The 15,953-nt window shown below is 29.7% G+C and overlaps 1 protein-coding gene and 1 long non-coding RNA gene across 4 annotated transcripts in view; one reads left to right on the forward strand and one right to left on the reverse strand.

The window, feature by feature from the left end:
- ftz-f1 (ftz transcription factor 1) overlaps positions 1–15,953 on the forward strand; it is a 191,122-nt gene that overhangs the window by 94,860 nt on the left and 80,309 nt on the right. The window lies entirely within an intron of this gene.
- LOC147812771 (uncharacterized) lies at positions 10,045–13,257 on the reverse strand. Its single transcript, XR_015432425.1, has 2 exons — positions 10,766–13,257; positions 10,045–10,569 (listed from the first exon to the last, which is right to left on the reverse strand). It is a non-coding gene; the product is annotated as an uncharacterized LOC147812771 (long non-coding RNA).

A 15,953-nucleotide genomic window follows, 5' to 3' on the forward strand; every position in this document is an offset into this window, starting at 1 on the left:
CCCTTTCACTGATGGAACCGGTTGTATAGAAATGACGTTTGAATTCTGAAAAATTATATTTTATTAGATGGATACTGTTGCAGCCGCTCTTGTCCGCCTGGCGCCTTTTTAACCCCTTTTACACCAAAGAAAAAAGCGCTGTCGGCCATGTTAATGAAAGATAGCTTATGTTATGTTTTTTTGAGTTGAGTTTTTTTTGTTGCGTCGCCGTTCGTGAATAGTTGTTAGAATAAACTACTACGAACACGATTAAAATTCACAAAAGAAAATATCATAAAATTTATTTTAATTTAAAAAGAACTAAAAAAAAAAGTACTTACTAAAATCATATTACTTATATACAAACTGACTTATAATTTATTAAGGAGAAAAAATAATCAGAAATTGAATAGCAAAATGTTTAATTACCATATATTTGAAGCACATTGTATGGAATTATTTTTATTTACTTTCTTTCCTTTTTTTCCCCAATACACTCATTGTATATTAAAAAACTTCATTTCTTCAATCTATTTTTTTGATTTATTTTTCTTACTTAACTCTTCTTGTTGTTGTTACTAATGCTACTTGCCAATGCTAGCAAGCCTGCTATGGGAAATTGAAGCGATTTAAGGCGTAGGGTGCGTTTCTTGTTTTTCAATGGCGCTATCTATGGCCAAGACTACGGCCACACACACGTCACAGTGCGTTTTACACGGAGGATCCATTCATACATCCACAGATGAGGTCGGGATAGCCTGGTTGGTAGGGAACTGGGTCCGTGTCCAAGAATTCGTGGGTTCGATCCCCGCTGGCCGAAGACTCCCCGTGTAGTAAATGGTGGCTGATGCACGTTAAATCTGTCGAGTTGCAATGTCCTCCATGTTCTCATAACAAACCAATACCTCTGGGGGTACTGATCATGTAGTTTTCTTGTCTTTTGGATTGGTTCAGAATTACAAGGCTACGGAGCTGAACATTAGTGGTCGTAAACCCAAAATCGGTCGGCTGTTCAACGGCGGATATATATACATCCACTCATCGTAAATTTGACCTGAACCAGAGAACGATCCATTTCCAATTCAGTACCCCCAGAGGTATTTTGTTATGGGAACTTGGAGGACTATATGAACTCGACAGATTTAACGCACACCAGTCACTATTTAATATACAGGGATTCTTCAACCGTCGGGATTCGAACTCACGAACATGAGCCCAGCGTCCTACCAACCAGGCCATCCCAGCCTCAACTTAACTCTTTCTGTCTCTCGTCGATGCTCTCAAAACTCTCGCAATTCTTTTTTATACCGTCCTTCAAAAACCCACTCCTTTATAAGTTAAATGCAATCATATTAGCCTTAAGAGTTAAGATCCAATCAAAACTAAAAGGGTTTGGACAAATCCTGAATCAAAGGGGGGGGGGGGGCTCAAACGATTCTCCCACACATTACACCCAGTTGGTCAAAAGTTAACTGTATCCCCTTAATTATTACAGTTGGGCAGGAAACTACAACATCGTCTCCCAAAATCTGGTGTTCACTAAAAACAGAGTAGGAGAGGAAATCCATTTACTATGCGGCATTCAGGAGAACTACTCCAGACATCAGTTTCGCTTCGTGGCGGTTACCATGGTTACGAGGGAAAGTCACTTCGAATAGGGGTGTGGGGTGAATAGTTTTGTCTTGATCTTAGCATAGGTCAGCTTAAGCAAACCAATCGACACCTTCATATCTCCATGTCACCCCCATTCGAAATGTGCTCTCGCTTGTTACCATAGCAGCAGACAGCCCCAGACTTTTAGTCTGTAGGAGTTCTCCTCAAAGCCGCACTGTATCTGAATTGTAAGTATAAGAAAAAAGGGAATGAATTAAATTAAATAAGGTAAATTAAAATATAATTTGAGTTTCGATGTCATTGAAGATATCGTATCGTTTTGGGTCTGTTGCAAACGATTTTTATAATCGTGTGCGATACTTTTTCAATTTGCTTTAAAAGTTCTCGAGGTTAGGGATATGCATAAAAACTAAAATTAAACTGGGGAACCTATTTCCCAGATTTCGGCTACCCCCCTATATTTTGGGGGTCAGTCATCCTAATCCGTCGAAAAGAAGATATTTTTATTTAGAGAAAGTACGTTCTTGTGTCTGATTTCGTAACTTAAAATATAGTCTGCGTCTGCAATTAATTAGCATATTTGAGGTCACCCCCTCGATTTTACATATTATTGTTATTTATAGACACGTTACAATAATTGTGTTGCGGCTACAATAATTGTGTTACAATAATTGTGTACAGTAATCATAATCCATCGAAAAAAAGGTGTGTTTATTAAGAGGAAGTAAATTATTTTTTTTTGTGTGTGTGTGCCTGTTTTCGTACGTCTTGAATCGTTTTCATAACTTTCGTGAGCTTAATTAACCTTATTTCGCAACTTAACTTTATTAATAATTAATTCGTCTGTTTTGATTAATTAGCTGTTATGATTAATTGGACATTCGATCATTAGATCAAAGGGTGTTTCGTTTACTTTTTGCGCACTGTACACTAACTCCATGTTTAATAAATTTTAAAAGCACTAAAATAAAATTATCGAAAATCGATATATGTTTATAGTACCAGCAAAATATTTTACATACAGTTAAACAAAAAAATAGTTTAAAAGTTTCTTGGCACTTTTTTTTAGTCTATTTCATATGCATGTTATGCATATATAAATGCATATTATGCATATATAATATATAATTTATGTATGCATATTATGCATATATAAATTATGCATAATTTATATGCCTCGTCATTTTGTTATTTCATTGTAAAAAATGTCTTCATTATCAATGTGAGCAGACTTTAGAAAAAATTCTCTCAGTAAACAATGTATTCATTTATTATGTTATAAAAAAAAATTTTAAATTTAAATTTTTTTTTCTCAAAAAAGAACAACATTTATTTGGTTTTTAATTAATGATTGATCGTGTTGTAAATCATGCTAGCCCTGATAAATAAAAAACATCAATAATATTCTTATTTGCGGTTTTTGGTATTTTGCATAATAGTTTCAGCAGGTTGCGCAAAACTTAAAAATTAATGGACTTTCTAAATGTTATTGCAGGTCTTTATTACAAAATTAGAGAGTAAAACTTTAGTAAGAAATTCTGGATAAAAACGCTTATTTTTAAGTTGTTCGGCTGCGTCAAAATTTTCGGTAGCAATTATTATTATAATTTTTTTTTTTAACGAAAGCAAAATTGTATAGCATTTATTACCGAATGCTTAACTTTTTTTCTTTCTTTATATCAAATAAAAATTAATAATGGTTTGTAAGCATAAGTACTATTTTTTCAATTATTTATTTCCTTTTTTTTTTACTGTTATCCAATGAGTATAAACAGTAAAGAAATTTAATGCTGTTAAAATTTAATAATTAACATTAATATAACAATGTAATAAATATTAATAACATAATTATTTCACAAATGTTTAATAATAAACATTTAATATCTGATTATTTTCGGAATTTAATATCTATTCAAATATTCAAAACTTTTAAATATATATATATATTTTAGTCTTCCTGGAATATTAAAATTCCAACTGGAAAAGAAAGGAAGGGAGAAAAAAAAATCTCTGTTCATTTCCTTTCCCTGTTTCTGGGTTCAGGTGTTTCCCGCCTTAGTTTCCGAGTCCTTGGAAAACCCTTTTCCTACTGTGAAATCTTCATAGCAACGCGCATGCGCAGTCTCCTCATTCTTCTCAGAAGAGAGATAATATCAGTTGGGGATTTGGTCGGGGAGACAGTAGCGTAGACTTCTTGCAGACACTTAAAATTTATTAAGAATATTAAATCTATAAATATATAAATCTTAAATTCAGACGTTTTTGAGATGATTTATTTTTCTAAAAACAATTGTATGTAGCTTGTTTGTAGACTTTTATCGTTATTAAAAAAATATATATATCTATGTCAATAACGACTCGCTTTAAAATCGTCTGCTTCTTTTTCGGCAACGTTATTTAATTGAACGTTTTTTAAAAAGAAAAGTGTTGTTTTATTTATTTTGTATTCATTTTTGGCCACTTGATTGAACAATCTAAAATAATATTATTTGCATCTCGTTACTTAAAATTTGACGTTATTTTAATGTTTATTAATATTTTCAGTCATGGTATCTAAAAACGTTAAAAAGCAGCCCCCTATCTCTATCTTTAGCTGCTATGCATTTTATTACTAATTGCTTTTTATTAAATAAAAAAAGAAAGTAAAAGTAATCAATCAGCCTTAATGGTTTGTGAACAAAAATGTTTTTCCTAAGTTGCAAAGTTCATTTGTTAAATCGTTTTCTTCATCTTACTTACACTGCACACATTCATCAGTTTTGTTCTATCTATAAATTTTTGCGAAATTTGGCTCAAAACACACCACCCCTGAATGCACACAGTGATTTTATTAACTAATGTCTAATGTGGATTTAATTCCCCCCCCCCCCCGAAAAAAAATGTAGTAGAATTATCTGTATTTGAATAAAATATCACTAATAGTTTACCCGGCTTTCCTAATCTATTTCAGATACTCGTTTTTTCCTAACAATTTTAATTTAATTTTATTCATTGAAATGTGTTTTATAAGTTGCAAATATTTAAATTCGAATGAATAGTGTTATAAGTATTTTTGAAACATGAGCGTTTTTGAAGTTGTTATAATTATGTTATCGATTAAGTACTCAGGGGTAAGTACTCATATCGATAGTACTCATATCGATACTCTTACTTAGGGAGCCGCGATTGCCCAGGGGATAGAGCTCTGGCCTTCCTATGAGGTGAACCAGGTTCGAATCCCACGAATCCGCATCCGGCCTGCACCGACCACAGTGCTGACGTGAAATATCCTCAGTGGTAGACGGATCATGGGTTAGAGTTCCCTTGTCGTGAGGCTTACCGTGGGAGGTTCTCGTGGTCTTCCTCACCATGTAACGCAAATGCGGGTTAGTTCCATCAGAAAGTCCTCCACAACGGCAAATTTCTATCACTACTTGATCCAGGAGTTTCCTTGTCTTCTGGATTGGGTTCAAAATGACAAGGCTACGGAGTTGAACATTAGTAGTCGTAAACTCAAAAATTGGGTCAACTGTTCAACGACTGTTATAATATTAAAAAAAAATTAAGAGATTGACATGTGATTATTAAATTTTAATGATTTAAAAAAATTAATAATTATTTAAAAAATAAAAGTGATTTATTCGTTTTGCAGATATTTTACCAGAAGCTAAATTATTAATACTGCCAAATCCATAAAAATAGGCTCAAAGATCGGCAGCTTAAACACATGAAAGTCATTAAAAAAACGAATTAAAAACGGAAACAAAATGAAAACGAAAGTAAGTTAATAGTAGAGATTTTGTTCTTTGGAAATAAATTATTTCCTAATGCAATAAGTAATATTAAAAACAAAATCTAAAAATAAATTGAACAAATTTTATCTGCTTCATTCTTTACATTTTGGTTTAGGTAGTTAAATTTCAATAAAGTATTCCAAATATTTATCTGTTTTGTTTCATCTTTCTTAGCATCCTTTCCATTCGATTGGTTTACTGTTTTGAAAAATTTTTTGAAACGAAAGGTATGGTATAGCCTTTTTCGATGAGAAAAGTAGGTCGTATCAGTGTTGCCAGAACTTAAGATTAAAAAGTAGCGAATGGGAGCTCCAAAAGTAGCGGATTCGAACATTTTGTAGCCCAAAAATAAATATATAAATAAATATAAATATAAAAATAAATATATATATATATATATATATATATATATATATATATATATATATATATATATATATATATATATATATATATATATATATATATATATATATATATATATATATATAAGCTAAAAAATTCTGAAAATATGGAAAAAAATAATGACAAGAGAAGAAAATTATTAATAATAATTTTTTAAAAGTATTTAAAAAAAACATAATTTTTAATACCTTAAAAAAAAAAACAATAATTAATAAAACTTATTAATTATTTTCGTTTTTCTCTTTGTTTTTATTGTGCTATGTTATAGTGATCATATTTAAAGCAGCTTTAGCGCTTGATATTTTCTACTATTACCTTACTTCCGTTTTCTTTTTGTTTCCGCTTTTAGTTCGGTTTTGTTTTTTTGTGCTATATATATATATATATATATGTATAAATTTATTTACTGCACTAATTTATTTGGCTATATTTCTGTAAAACAGCGCCGTTTGCCAGAAAACACTAAAATTATAATACCATTGACTAGCTCGTTTTTTTCCAACTTTTTTATGTGTAAAAATCAGTCGGAACTGTCTTCGATATTTTAATGTTGGTGCGGGCTTTGAGCTGCATAAGAATACTAAGAGGTTTAGACCTCAGCTCGCTTCGTTCCCCAACCTCAAGAACCTTAATTACTCGCACATAAAAATGTTCTCACTAGCTAATTTTTTTTTAATAAAAATTATCTCGCGTTTCGAGGAAATTAAAAATAAGACCTAACTAGGACCCAATCTCCAACAAGAAATTCAGAAAAGTTCAACTTCATGGGCCTACATCTGTGTGTATTTAAAAATAAAAGGCAAAAAATCTTTTTTTGATAAGCAAAATAATTTATTTAATCATTTCTGCTCTGAAGTTCGAAACAATACAAAGTACAAACATTCAGATCGCAGCTGAGAAATATGACTTTACTTTTCTTTGTAACAGCATCAATAATTGTTTCAAACTCGATTGAGAATAGTTTTGATAGTAATTTAGTGAACAAATGAATATTTTGATTTGGACCACGTATGAAACAGTATTTTAAAGCGAATTTTCTGCGAAGCAACAAATATTTTTAACTAATTTTTTTTTTCATTTATAGTAGCCGTAACATCTGTTGTAAAGTTAAAAAAAAAAACAATGATAAAAAGATAGATTTGCATTAAATGCTCGTAAATATTTTCTTTTCTCGCAGCTCGCCTTAGTTGCTGTGCTTACTTTACTTGCACAGTGAAACCTGTTAAGTTGACCATCTCTATAAGTTAATCACCTATCTAAGATTTTGATGATCAAGTGCAAAACTGGTAAAAACAATTTATTATCATTTTTATAAGATGACTTCTCTTATAAAACCATCAAATTGTAGTTCCACTTCTGATCAGTTTACGATAGTTTCACTGTAGTAGCTTTAATAATTTTCTAAACACCTTTTATAACACGCAGCATATTCATTACCGTGTTTATCATTTAAAGTAATTATCTTTCCCAGTTATTTTGCAATTACTATAAATATTTCGAAAGGTTTAAAATGTTGACAGTTTCTAATTAAAAAAATTGTCGTTATTCAGTTTTCCTGATCCCTAAGTGCATTATGTTTCAATTAACTTAGTCATTTTTATTCATAATTTCATTGTTATAGTTAATTATTATTTGAAATTTCATAGTATATATTTTTGTTTTAAAAACAAAATCCATCTTTTGCTTTTCATCGTCATCATTAGGTGGGCCTTGGCCTTCTATGAAATATTTCTTCATGTCGTTCTCCTTGATGCCAATTTTGATTATCATTTGCGTTTGGTAATACGAATTTTATTTTAATATGATAACTATCCAAAGCTTAATTTTTATTTGTTTCATTTATTTATTGCATATTTGGCAAAATGAGGTGAAAAATAATAGGTGTAACCATAGCAATACATATTATAGCTTCCTTTAAAAAAAAATAATTTCATCATTTACAACGGGCAAATCTAAGCTCTAGAGCAGGGATGGGCGAACTTTTTTGGTCGAGGGCCAAAAATCGAGAAAAAAAATGTTTGGTGGGACAAATAAAACTTTCAAAATTTTTTAAAAAAAAGCGATATACCAGTTTCAATTTAAATATTTAGTGAGATGAATTAAATTGTGATTTCGTTTTTAAAAGTTCCTTATATTAAGGTTCGAAGCGAGATGTGCCTATTTTACGGAACAAGGTTAAATGCTTTTCTGTTAGTCCACTTCTGAAATGATTCTTTCTAAGGTTCAAAGTTGAAAACTCTTGTTCACATATTAAGCAAACATAGAGCTGATTTTCTGGGCATGAAATATTAAATTTTGGAAACTAGCTTTTGGTAATGATTTGTAAAACTTTGGCATATTTAGAAACAACTGCTTCAGATGATTGTTAGATTGTCCGCTCCTTGGATCTTAAAATGCGTAGTCTGCCAAATGTGAAGTACAATTTACCTATATTAGATTCCTCGAGAAAGACAAACGCTAGTTAGAGCCAATCTAAGACTATTCTATGAAGAACTTCTGCTTTCAACATTTTACCAATTGAAGCTGTCTGTGCTAACTATTTCCATCAATTTATGTTTTGTAGAACAAAAATAGAGAAAGTAAAAAGGTCATCAGTACTTTGTTAAAAAAGGAAAAACAGAAATAATTTTAAATAGTTGACAAGAAAATGGATGTATATTGTTTATGTATATTGCCACTGATCGGCAAATTAAAATTATATCCGCGGGGCGGATAAAACCTTCCGGCGGGCCACAGTTGGCCCGCGGGCCGTAGTTTGCCCATCCCTGCTCTAGAGAGATATAAAAATTTTCCTATTTTTCGTGCAGCTGTGAATAGATCGTGATTTACAAAAGTGAAATGAATTCACTAAAAAGCATTTAACAGTACGATATTTTTTGGAAACTCATTGTCATTCACAAGAACTATTTTCATTCATCAGGTAAAACGACTTTGGATTTAATTTTTCTGAGTTTCAAAGCGAGTAACGTGATTTTTTTTTCTCCAGAAGATAAACGATTAATAATAGTTGGAGTTAAAAAAAAATTTCCCCATCATACTCTCCGTGCATTTTTCCATATATATCTTTTCGATTTCCCGAGTCTACGATTTGAAACATAAAGATGGAAAGATTATAGACTCCATCAGTAAAACATATCAAGAATCCAAAACTGAAGCGAGAACGTTTTCAACAACAACAACAAAAATGTACTTTTTAAAAATGGTAAAGAAGCTGCAAACTTTCAGAATCATTTTATAATGGGAAGGGAAAAGATTAAAAAATATATATATATTTCTGTAAGGAAAAAAAGTAGCGCATATTTAAGATTTGTAGCGTGCGAAAAATAATAAGTAGCCCAAAAAGTAGCAAGTAGCGAAAATTCAATTTTCAGTAGCGGGGACTTTTAAAAGTAGCCCAATCCGCTACTTGTAGCCCAATGTGGCAACACTGGGTCGTATGTTTCGAAAATGGAATTTTTTGTTTTCATTTTTAAATAAAGAAGCAGACCTAGTCACGTGAACAAGATCACGGTGCAGAATGGGAACTGGTTGCGTCACGACTTTTGACTCACGTGATCAAAATCCTTAGAATTTTTCTTCCAGCTTTAACTACTTCGTCTTTTGTCATGTTTTGTAACGATGAGTTAGTTTTATGTTCTTTACTTTCTCATTAATCATATTATTTTTATTGTTACTAATTTAGATATTTTACTGTCTTGATTTTTATTCAATATTTGACTTATGGATAATGTTTGTTCCATTTTTCTTTGACTTTAGCGAATTTACCTTTTCATTTACTAAAATTTTAAATTAACTTTTTCCTTTAAAATTCTTCGTAATAGCTTGCGAAGAAAAGTTAGTTTAACAATTTTTTTCTTTTCATAAAACGATATTATTCTTTAGAAAGTAAATCGCACATTGATATATAAATTGATAACTTTCCTTTCTTTGCTATTTAAATTTGCTACGTTACAATCGGAGCGATGTATTTTTTTTTGTTTGATTATTATGTGCAACAAATTCGATCTATTCTTGCAATTACAAGAATGTTGACGTTAATTGCTTTTCACAATAACATTAAAAAAAATGGAGCTGCTTTTCAGTATGTGAAAAATGGGTGATATAAAATTTGAATTACTTAATACTATTACAGATGCTCAATAATTAGAAGGATGTTAACTTTGATTTGGTTATTTTGCATTATAAAATTGGCGATTAGAGAAATAGAAAACTTTATTTTGATTATAAAGAAAATCTATAATATTTGAAAGTACTGGTGATTAGGATATGTTTCTTTCTTTTTTTTTCACAAACAATTCAGCTACAAATTCGATACTTTACAATTAGTTTAGCTGCCAACTTTAATAGCTTTGGAAAAGAGTTAAAAGGTTAAGCATTAAGAAGAAATTTCGAAAAACTTTACTTCGACAGTATTTCAGTCTTAACTGCCCACGAAGGCAAATTTCTCCCAATACTTGATCCAGGAGTTCCCCTGTCTTCTGGATTGGGTTCAAAATTACAAGGCTACGTTTTTTATTTATTTATTTATTTTTTTAAGGTGAACATTGGTAGTCGTAAACCCAAAAATTGGGTCAGCTGTTCAATAAGGGTTGGTTATAAAATAAAATAAGTAGTAGATCTAAAACATATGTTTAAAAATTTTCATTTTTCATGGCAAGTAAATTTTTTAATTTATTTAAAAACGAAATATATACCTTAAAATCTAAATGTATTTGCAAAGAAATTTTTTATATCAACAATCGCATGAGTAAACAGATAAAAATAAGAGACATGTAAACTTTTGTCTGATTGTTTTTCACTATGAAAGTCATTCTGTGTGATCAAAGCAATGTAAACTTTTATTTGATTACTTAAAGATATAAATTCATTCTTTAAAAATTAAATTTTTATTTATAAAAATGGTATAATTTCATTTTTTTTTGTGCAATCTGCAGTCGCATAAGTAAACAGATGAAAATGAGAGACACGTAACTTTTTGTCTGATTGCTTTTCACTATGAAAGTGATTCTGTGTGATCAAAGCAATGTAAACTTTTATTTGATTACTTAAATAAAAGTTTACATTGCTTAAATATAAATTCATTATTTATAATGTAAATTTTTGTTTTTAAAAATTATATAATTTCCTTTTTTTGTGCAATCTAATTTTTATGAGAGTAAAATATTATTTATTATAATGTATATTAACTCTTTATTTTAAAATAAAAATAAGCATGATTAACGTTGATGTTTTTTATGAACCTTTAAAGGTCAGTGTCTTTCTGTGTGGGAGACAAGAAAGTTAACTCTAAGCAATAAAATTATTTAGTCAGAATTAGAGTCAGAGTCATTTTGAGTCACCAAGAGAGTAATAAAGAGAAAGGAAGAAAAAAAAATTGTAAAAAATTACGAATTTTTTTTAGCTGGCATAGCTTTGTCGGATCAATTATTAAATAATTTTGATTCAGAATTATGGTTAGAGTTGTCAAGCCTATGCGCTTATTTATGAATGTAAATGTTCAAAAGGCGAAAAAAATTCTTTAAAAATTAGCTTTTTTTTTGCTGTTACAGTATTGTTGGATCAATTATTAAATTATTATTCTAATTAAATTTATGGGACAAACTCATAAATTTTTATTAGCTGTCACAGTATTATTGGGCAATAATAGAATTCACATTTCCTAAAAACTAGATATTGAATTGTTGCTGAACAATATCAGATAATTGCTATCGCGACATAATCCCAGAAAATATCGATATTTTTTGTTGTTTATATATCGATATCGTGATATTTTTCAGTTTAATTTATTTAGATTTGTCAATATTTTCGCTACTTGGATGAAGTGAGGAAACACCTATTTTAATATCGTATTCGATGATGACCGAGATAACATCGGTGCAGATAATTATCGTTCATTCGATATTTATCGTAAGTGATTGTATTCACGATATCTAATAAGAATACTATTTAGAACACCTTTATCAAAATTTAACGATACATCGATAGGCTCTACGACTTAGCAATTTAAAAAGTATTTCTTGGCGTGTTTTTTAAAGCTCTTTTCTCAATGTAAAAGCCTAAAAAAAAGGCCTCAATTTTGGAGCCTTACACTTAAAGGAAAGTTATTTTAAAAAATCTAATTAAAAGCTATTTTTGAAACTTAAAAATCACCTTGCCCTAAAGATTCATCTAGTTTTTAGAACGGACTATAATATAACTTATGTTCTATAAGTTTGACTATGAAACTTACCCAAAAATTTCTATTTTGCAATTTTTTTTCCGTCTGGAAGAAAATTTTATATTCTAAATTTTTGCAAATTTATATGAGCCCAGATAGTAAACATAACATTGGATTAACTTTTATAAACATTAACATACTAAATCACAAACGATTTTCATTTTCGCGAAGCTGTGGCTTTTCTCTATATTGACGTTTGCGCCATTTTTATTATTAACATTGATGGTCCAAAAATTGATCTAACAGTTATATAAATAGCATATTATTCGCTAAAAAACGTTATTTTACGAGCAGCGTTCGAAAAACGGGCCTAACAATAGTTTTGTTGCGTTGTTCATTCATGTAAAATGCAACCCCTATGTTTTCTATTGCCAACGCAGTGAGAACAGAACTTGAACGAGTAGCAGTCATCTTATCAGTCGACAGCGGGATATTTTAGTTACATAAGTTTTTATAATTTTGTTTTTAAAGTGTTGAATTGCATATTTGAGATAAGGCTCCGACTCGACCTTCACCCACTTTTATGTAAGCGACGTAACACAGTTCTTTGCCTACTTCATTACTATCTTCAATTACTTTCATTTGCTATCGCATCTCATATCATTACAGATTAAATAATTTTGACATTGCACTAATGGCTGTTGCCAAAAAATACTTTGTTTCTTTTTTATTTAATAAATTTGCGAAACCAAACGATTTTGTCATAGCCTATCATTGCTTCGTTTTATTTTTAGTTATTAGTTATACAAAACCAAACGATTATGGCATTTTAATGAAGATTGTTGCCGAAAAATGCCTTGCGAGTCCGCATGCATTCCCCTCAGCAGGGGTCTGTCCAGACATTTTGTGAAAGGTCCGTTTTTGTAAAATTGTGAAAAAATTACTCGTAATTTGTGAATATAAAATAAACTTTAAGTCATATTCTTTCTACCAGGATCCTGCTTTTGTGAATTTGTGCAAATAGGGTCCTGTTGCAAAAAACTTTTTCAAGGAGTTTTTAAATTGTAAAGAGATGCAAGAATTGCAAGAGATGCAAGAAAATAGCATTTTCAAAAATTAACAGCAATTGCTGCTACTAAATTAGAGATGCAACATACAAATATTTGGTATTTAGCCTATTAGACTGCTCTACACAGAATATTCATTTCGGACGAATAAAGGAAGAAGCGTCTGCCGAAGACAAAACTTAGTTCGTTTACATCTGTCTTTCTTTCCCCCCACCCCCCTGGGAAGGGTTTATTCGATTAACAGAACAATAATGGAGATAAACAAATTTGTGACGAGTCCGATTAAAAGATAAATTATTTTGTGAAGGGTCCGTTTTTTATGAAAAGATATTTTGTGAAGGGTCTGAAATCGAACCAAAAAATCTCTCGATCTTTTTATGGTAGCTAATATAATCAAGAAAAAGAGTTCTTCGTCAGAAACTAGTTATTTTATCATGATCATGTAAAGCCTTAGAAAATTATTTTGCATTTTGTTATGTATGTAATATTAATAATAAAATATTATATTATATAAAAATAATTTCTGAGTACTTAAAAGGTGCTTATTTTTTGTTGAAAAAATTGGCTACGCACCCTTCTTTAGTCTTAAATTATGAACTAATGACGTTATAAAGAAAAATGCTTCGAATGATCTGTTTTTACTATTAAAAAATGTATGAAGGGTCCTTTAACGGACCCAAATTTCTCCTTAGTAGACCCGTGTGAAGAATATGCATCAAATTAAAAATCGTTTGGAAGCTGAGCCTTCTTTAATAAAATTAAATCGCACAAAGGTTTTAATCTATTCAACTAATCAAATTATTATTTTTTTTAAATCAAATTATTATTTTTTTTAAATTTTTAGTGTAGCTTTTATCTTGAATTTTTGAACAACATCCCTTAAATATTTGTTTGTGTTAATGTATTTTCCGTAATATATTCTTTCGGTTACGGTTAGAAATGGAACATTCAGTATAATCCTTAAAAAGGGCCCCTTTCTCTATTTCGTCACCCCATTGAAGTGTGAACGCTGAGCGAAACGTTGCAAAATGCGCCGTGACAAATGCGTTGCTCTAGTTTTGTGTGTTATGCAGAAAAGTATCATGATATACATATATAGTTATTATTTTCTTTTAATTTCAATATTCATAATTTGTATGTAGTTATTTATTGAAGAGTAAGAGTAATGAAATAAGAATGATTAAGTAGTAATGATAAAACAATAATATGTTAACAATAATGAAATAGCAATGATAAAACTATAATATATTAGCAGTAATGAAATAATGATGATAATGAATAAAGTGCTTTTAACTGTTTAAATTTTTTTTTTTTGTTAGTGTTTTGTCGTTTTACAAATGTCGTAGTTGTTTTTTTTTTTTTTTTTATTGTTTTTAAGTAATTTAATGCTGTTTTTTTTCGTTGTATTTCTAGAGCATTTTAAAACTTTCTTAAAATATATGTATTTTATTTAGAATTTCAACAATATATACTGTGTGTTTTCATTATTATGTGTTAAGTTAATCAGCAATTATGTGGTGTTAATATTTGTTAAGATATTTTTTATTACTGCTGTATTATTTTGTTTTTTTATTTTTATTATTGCTTGATTCAATTATAATTTAAATATATCTCATTAGAATTTATAAAGAACAAACACAAGGTAGAAAAACGCTAGTACCAATTGATTTTTTCCATTCAGATGCATTCTTTTTATTTTAGTTTCACGTATTAACTCCAAAATAGCTCATAAAAGTAATATAGTTATAAAAACTGCATTGCTTTTATTCTCCATACCTATCGTGATTTTTCTTAGTACTATATTTTCAGTGGTGGTGAAGTAAAAATTAAGTAAAGCAATTATTTAAAAAAATAATTCCAATGATTATTCAAACTTCTCTACTTGATGTTCAGATCTTATATGTATATATATATTATCTTTTTAAAAACTTACCGAAAAATTCAGAATAGTGATAAAAGCCGCAATGGCCCAGAGAGCGTTCGCCTTCCAATGAGATGAACCAGGTTCGAAACCCGGTGATGGCTGATCGATACGAATCCGGCTTGCACCGACCACAGTACTGACGTGAAATATCCTTAGTGGTAGACGTATCATGGGTTAGAGTCCCCTTGTCGTCAGTCTAACCGTGGGAGGTTCTCGTTGTTTTCCTCTTCATGTAACCCAAATGTGGGTTAGTTCCATTAAAAAGTCCTCTACGAAGGCAAATTTCTCCCTATACTTGAACCAGGAGTTCCCTTGTCTTCTGTATTGGGATCAAAATTACAAGGCTACAGAGTTGAGCAATAAACGTTTTGCATGTCAAAATTTTAGAATAGGATTCTTACGCATGAAATTACGTTAGATTTTTTTTCTTTTTTAACAGAAATTTTTATCAGTACAATTAATGAATATTTTTTACACATTTTTTAAACTTACGGTATTAGTTGTTGTGTAATTTTAGTTTGATAAACTTTGTTTTAAATAATTCAATTTAAAAAAAAAAAAAAAAAAAAAAAAAAAAAAAAAAAAAAAAACGAAAATGGCCAATAGGAAAGCATTGCAGGATGGAAATTGAATTTTCAAATCAACTTGGTTCTTAAAAAAAAAGAGTCCATGATTATTATATACAATGCCAATAAATTAAAACATTTTTTCGAAACAAATTTAAAATTTTTTATTTGTAATTCTAAGTATGTATAAAACATGAATGGCTAATAAGTCATAGCTTTTCACTTGTAAAAGTTATTATTTAAGCCTTTATTTATTAAACCTATATTTGTTAAGATATTTTCTTTTTCGATATGTTTCTTTGAAAACTGTTAGTGTAATTCCATTATTTTAAAATTTATTAGTGTATATTTCGTAACCAGTATTCAAAAGCTCTTAAATAAAACGGATAATAATAATAATAAAAAACAGATTTAAATTGATTTTTAGTAGAGTGCTCTATTTAAACACTTTTGAAATATTTTTTCTTA

Source organism: Parasteatoda tepidariorum, chromosome 3 (assembly GCF_982258835.1).
Source record: "Parasteatoda tepidariorum strain Cologne lab strain chromosome 3, Ptep-v5.0, whole genome shotgun sequence".
Classification (NCBI taxonomy): domain Eukaryota; kingdom Metazoa; phylum Arthropoda; class Arachnida; order Araneae; family Theridiidae; genus Parasteatoda; species Parasteatoda tepidariorum.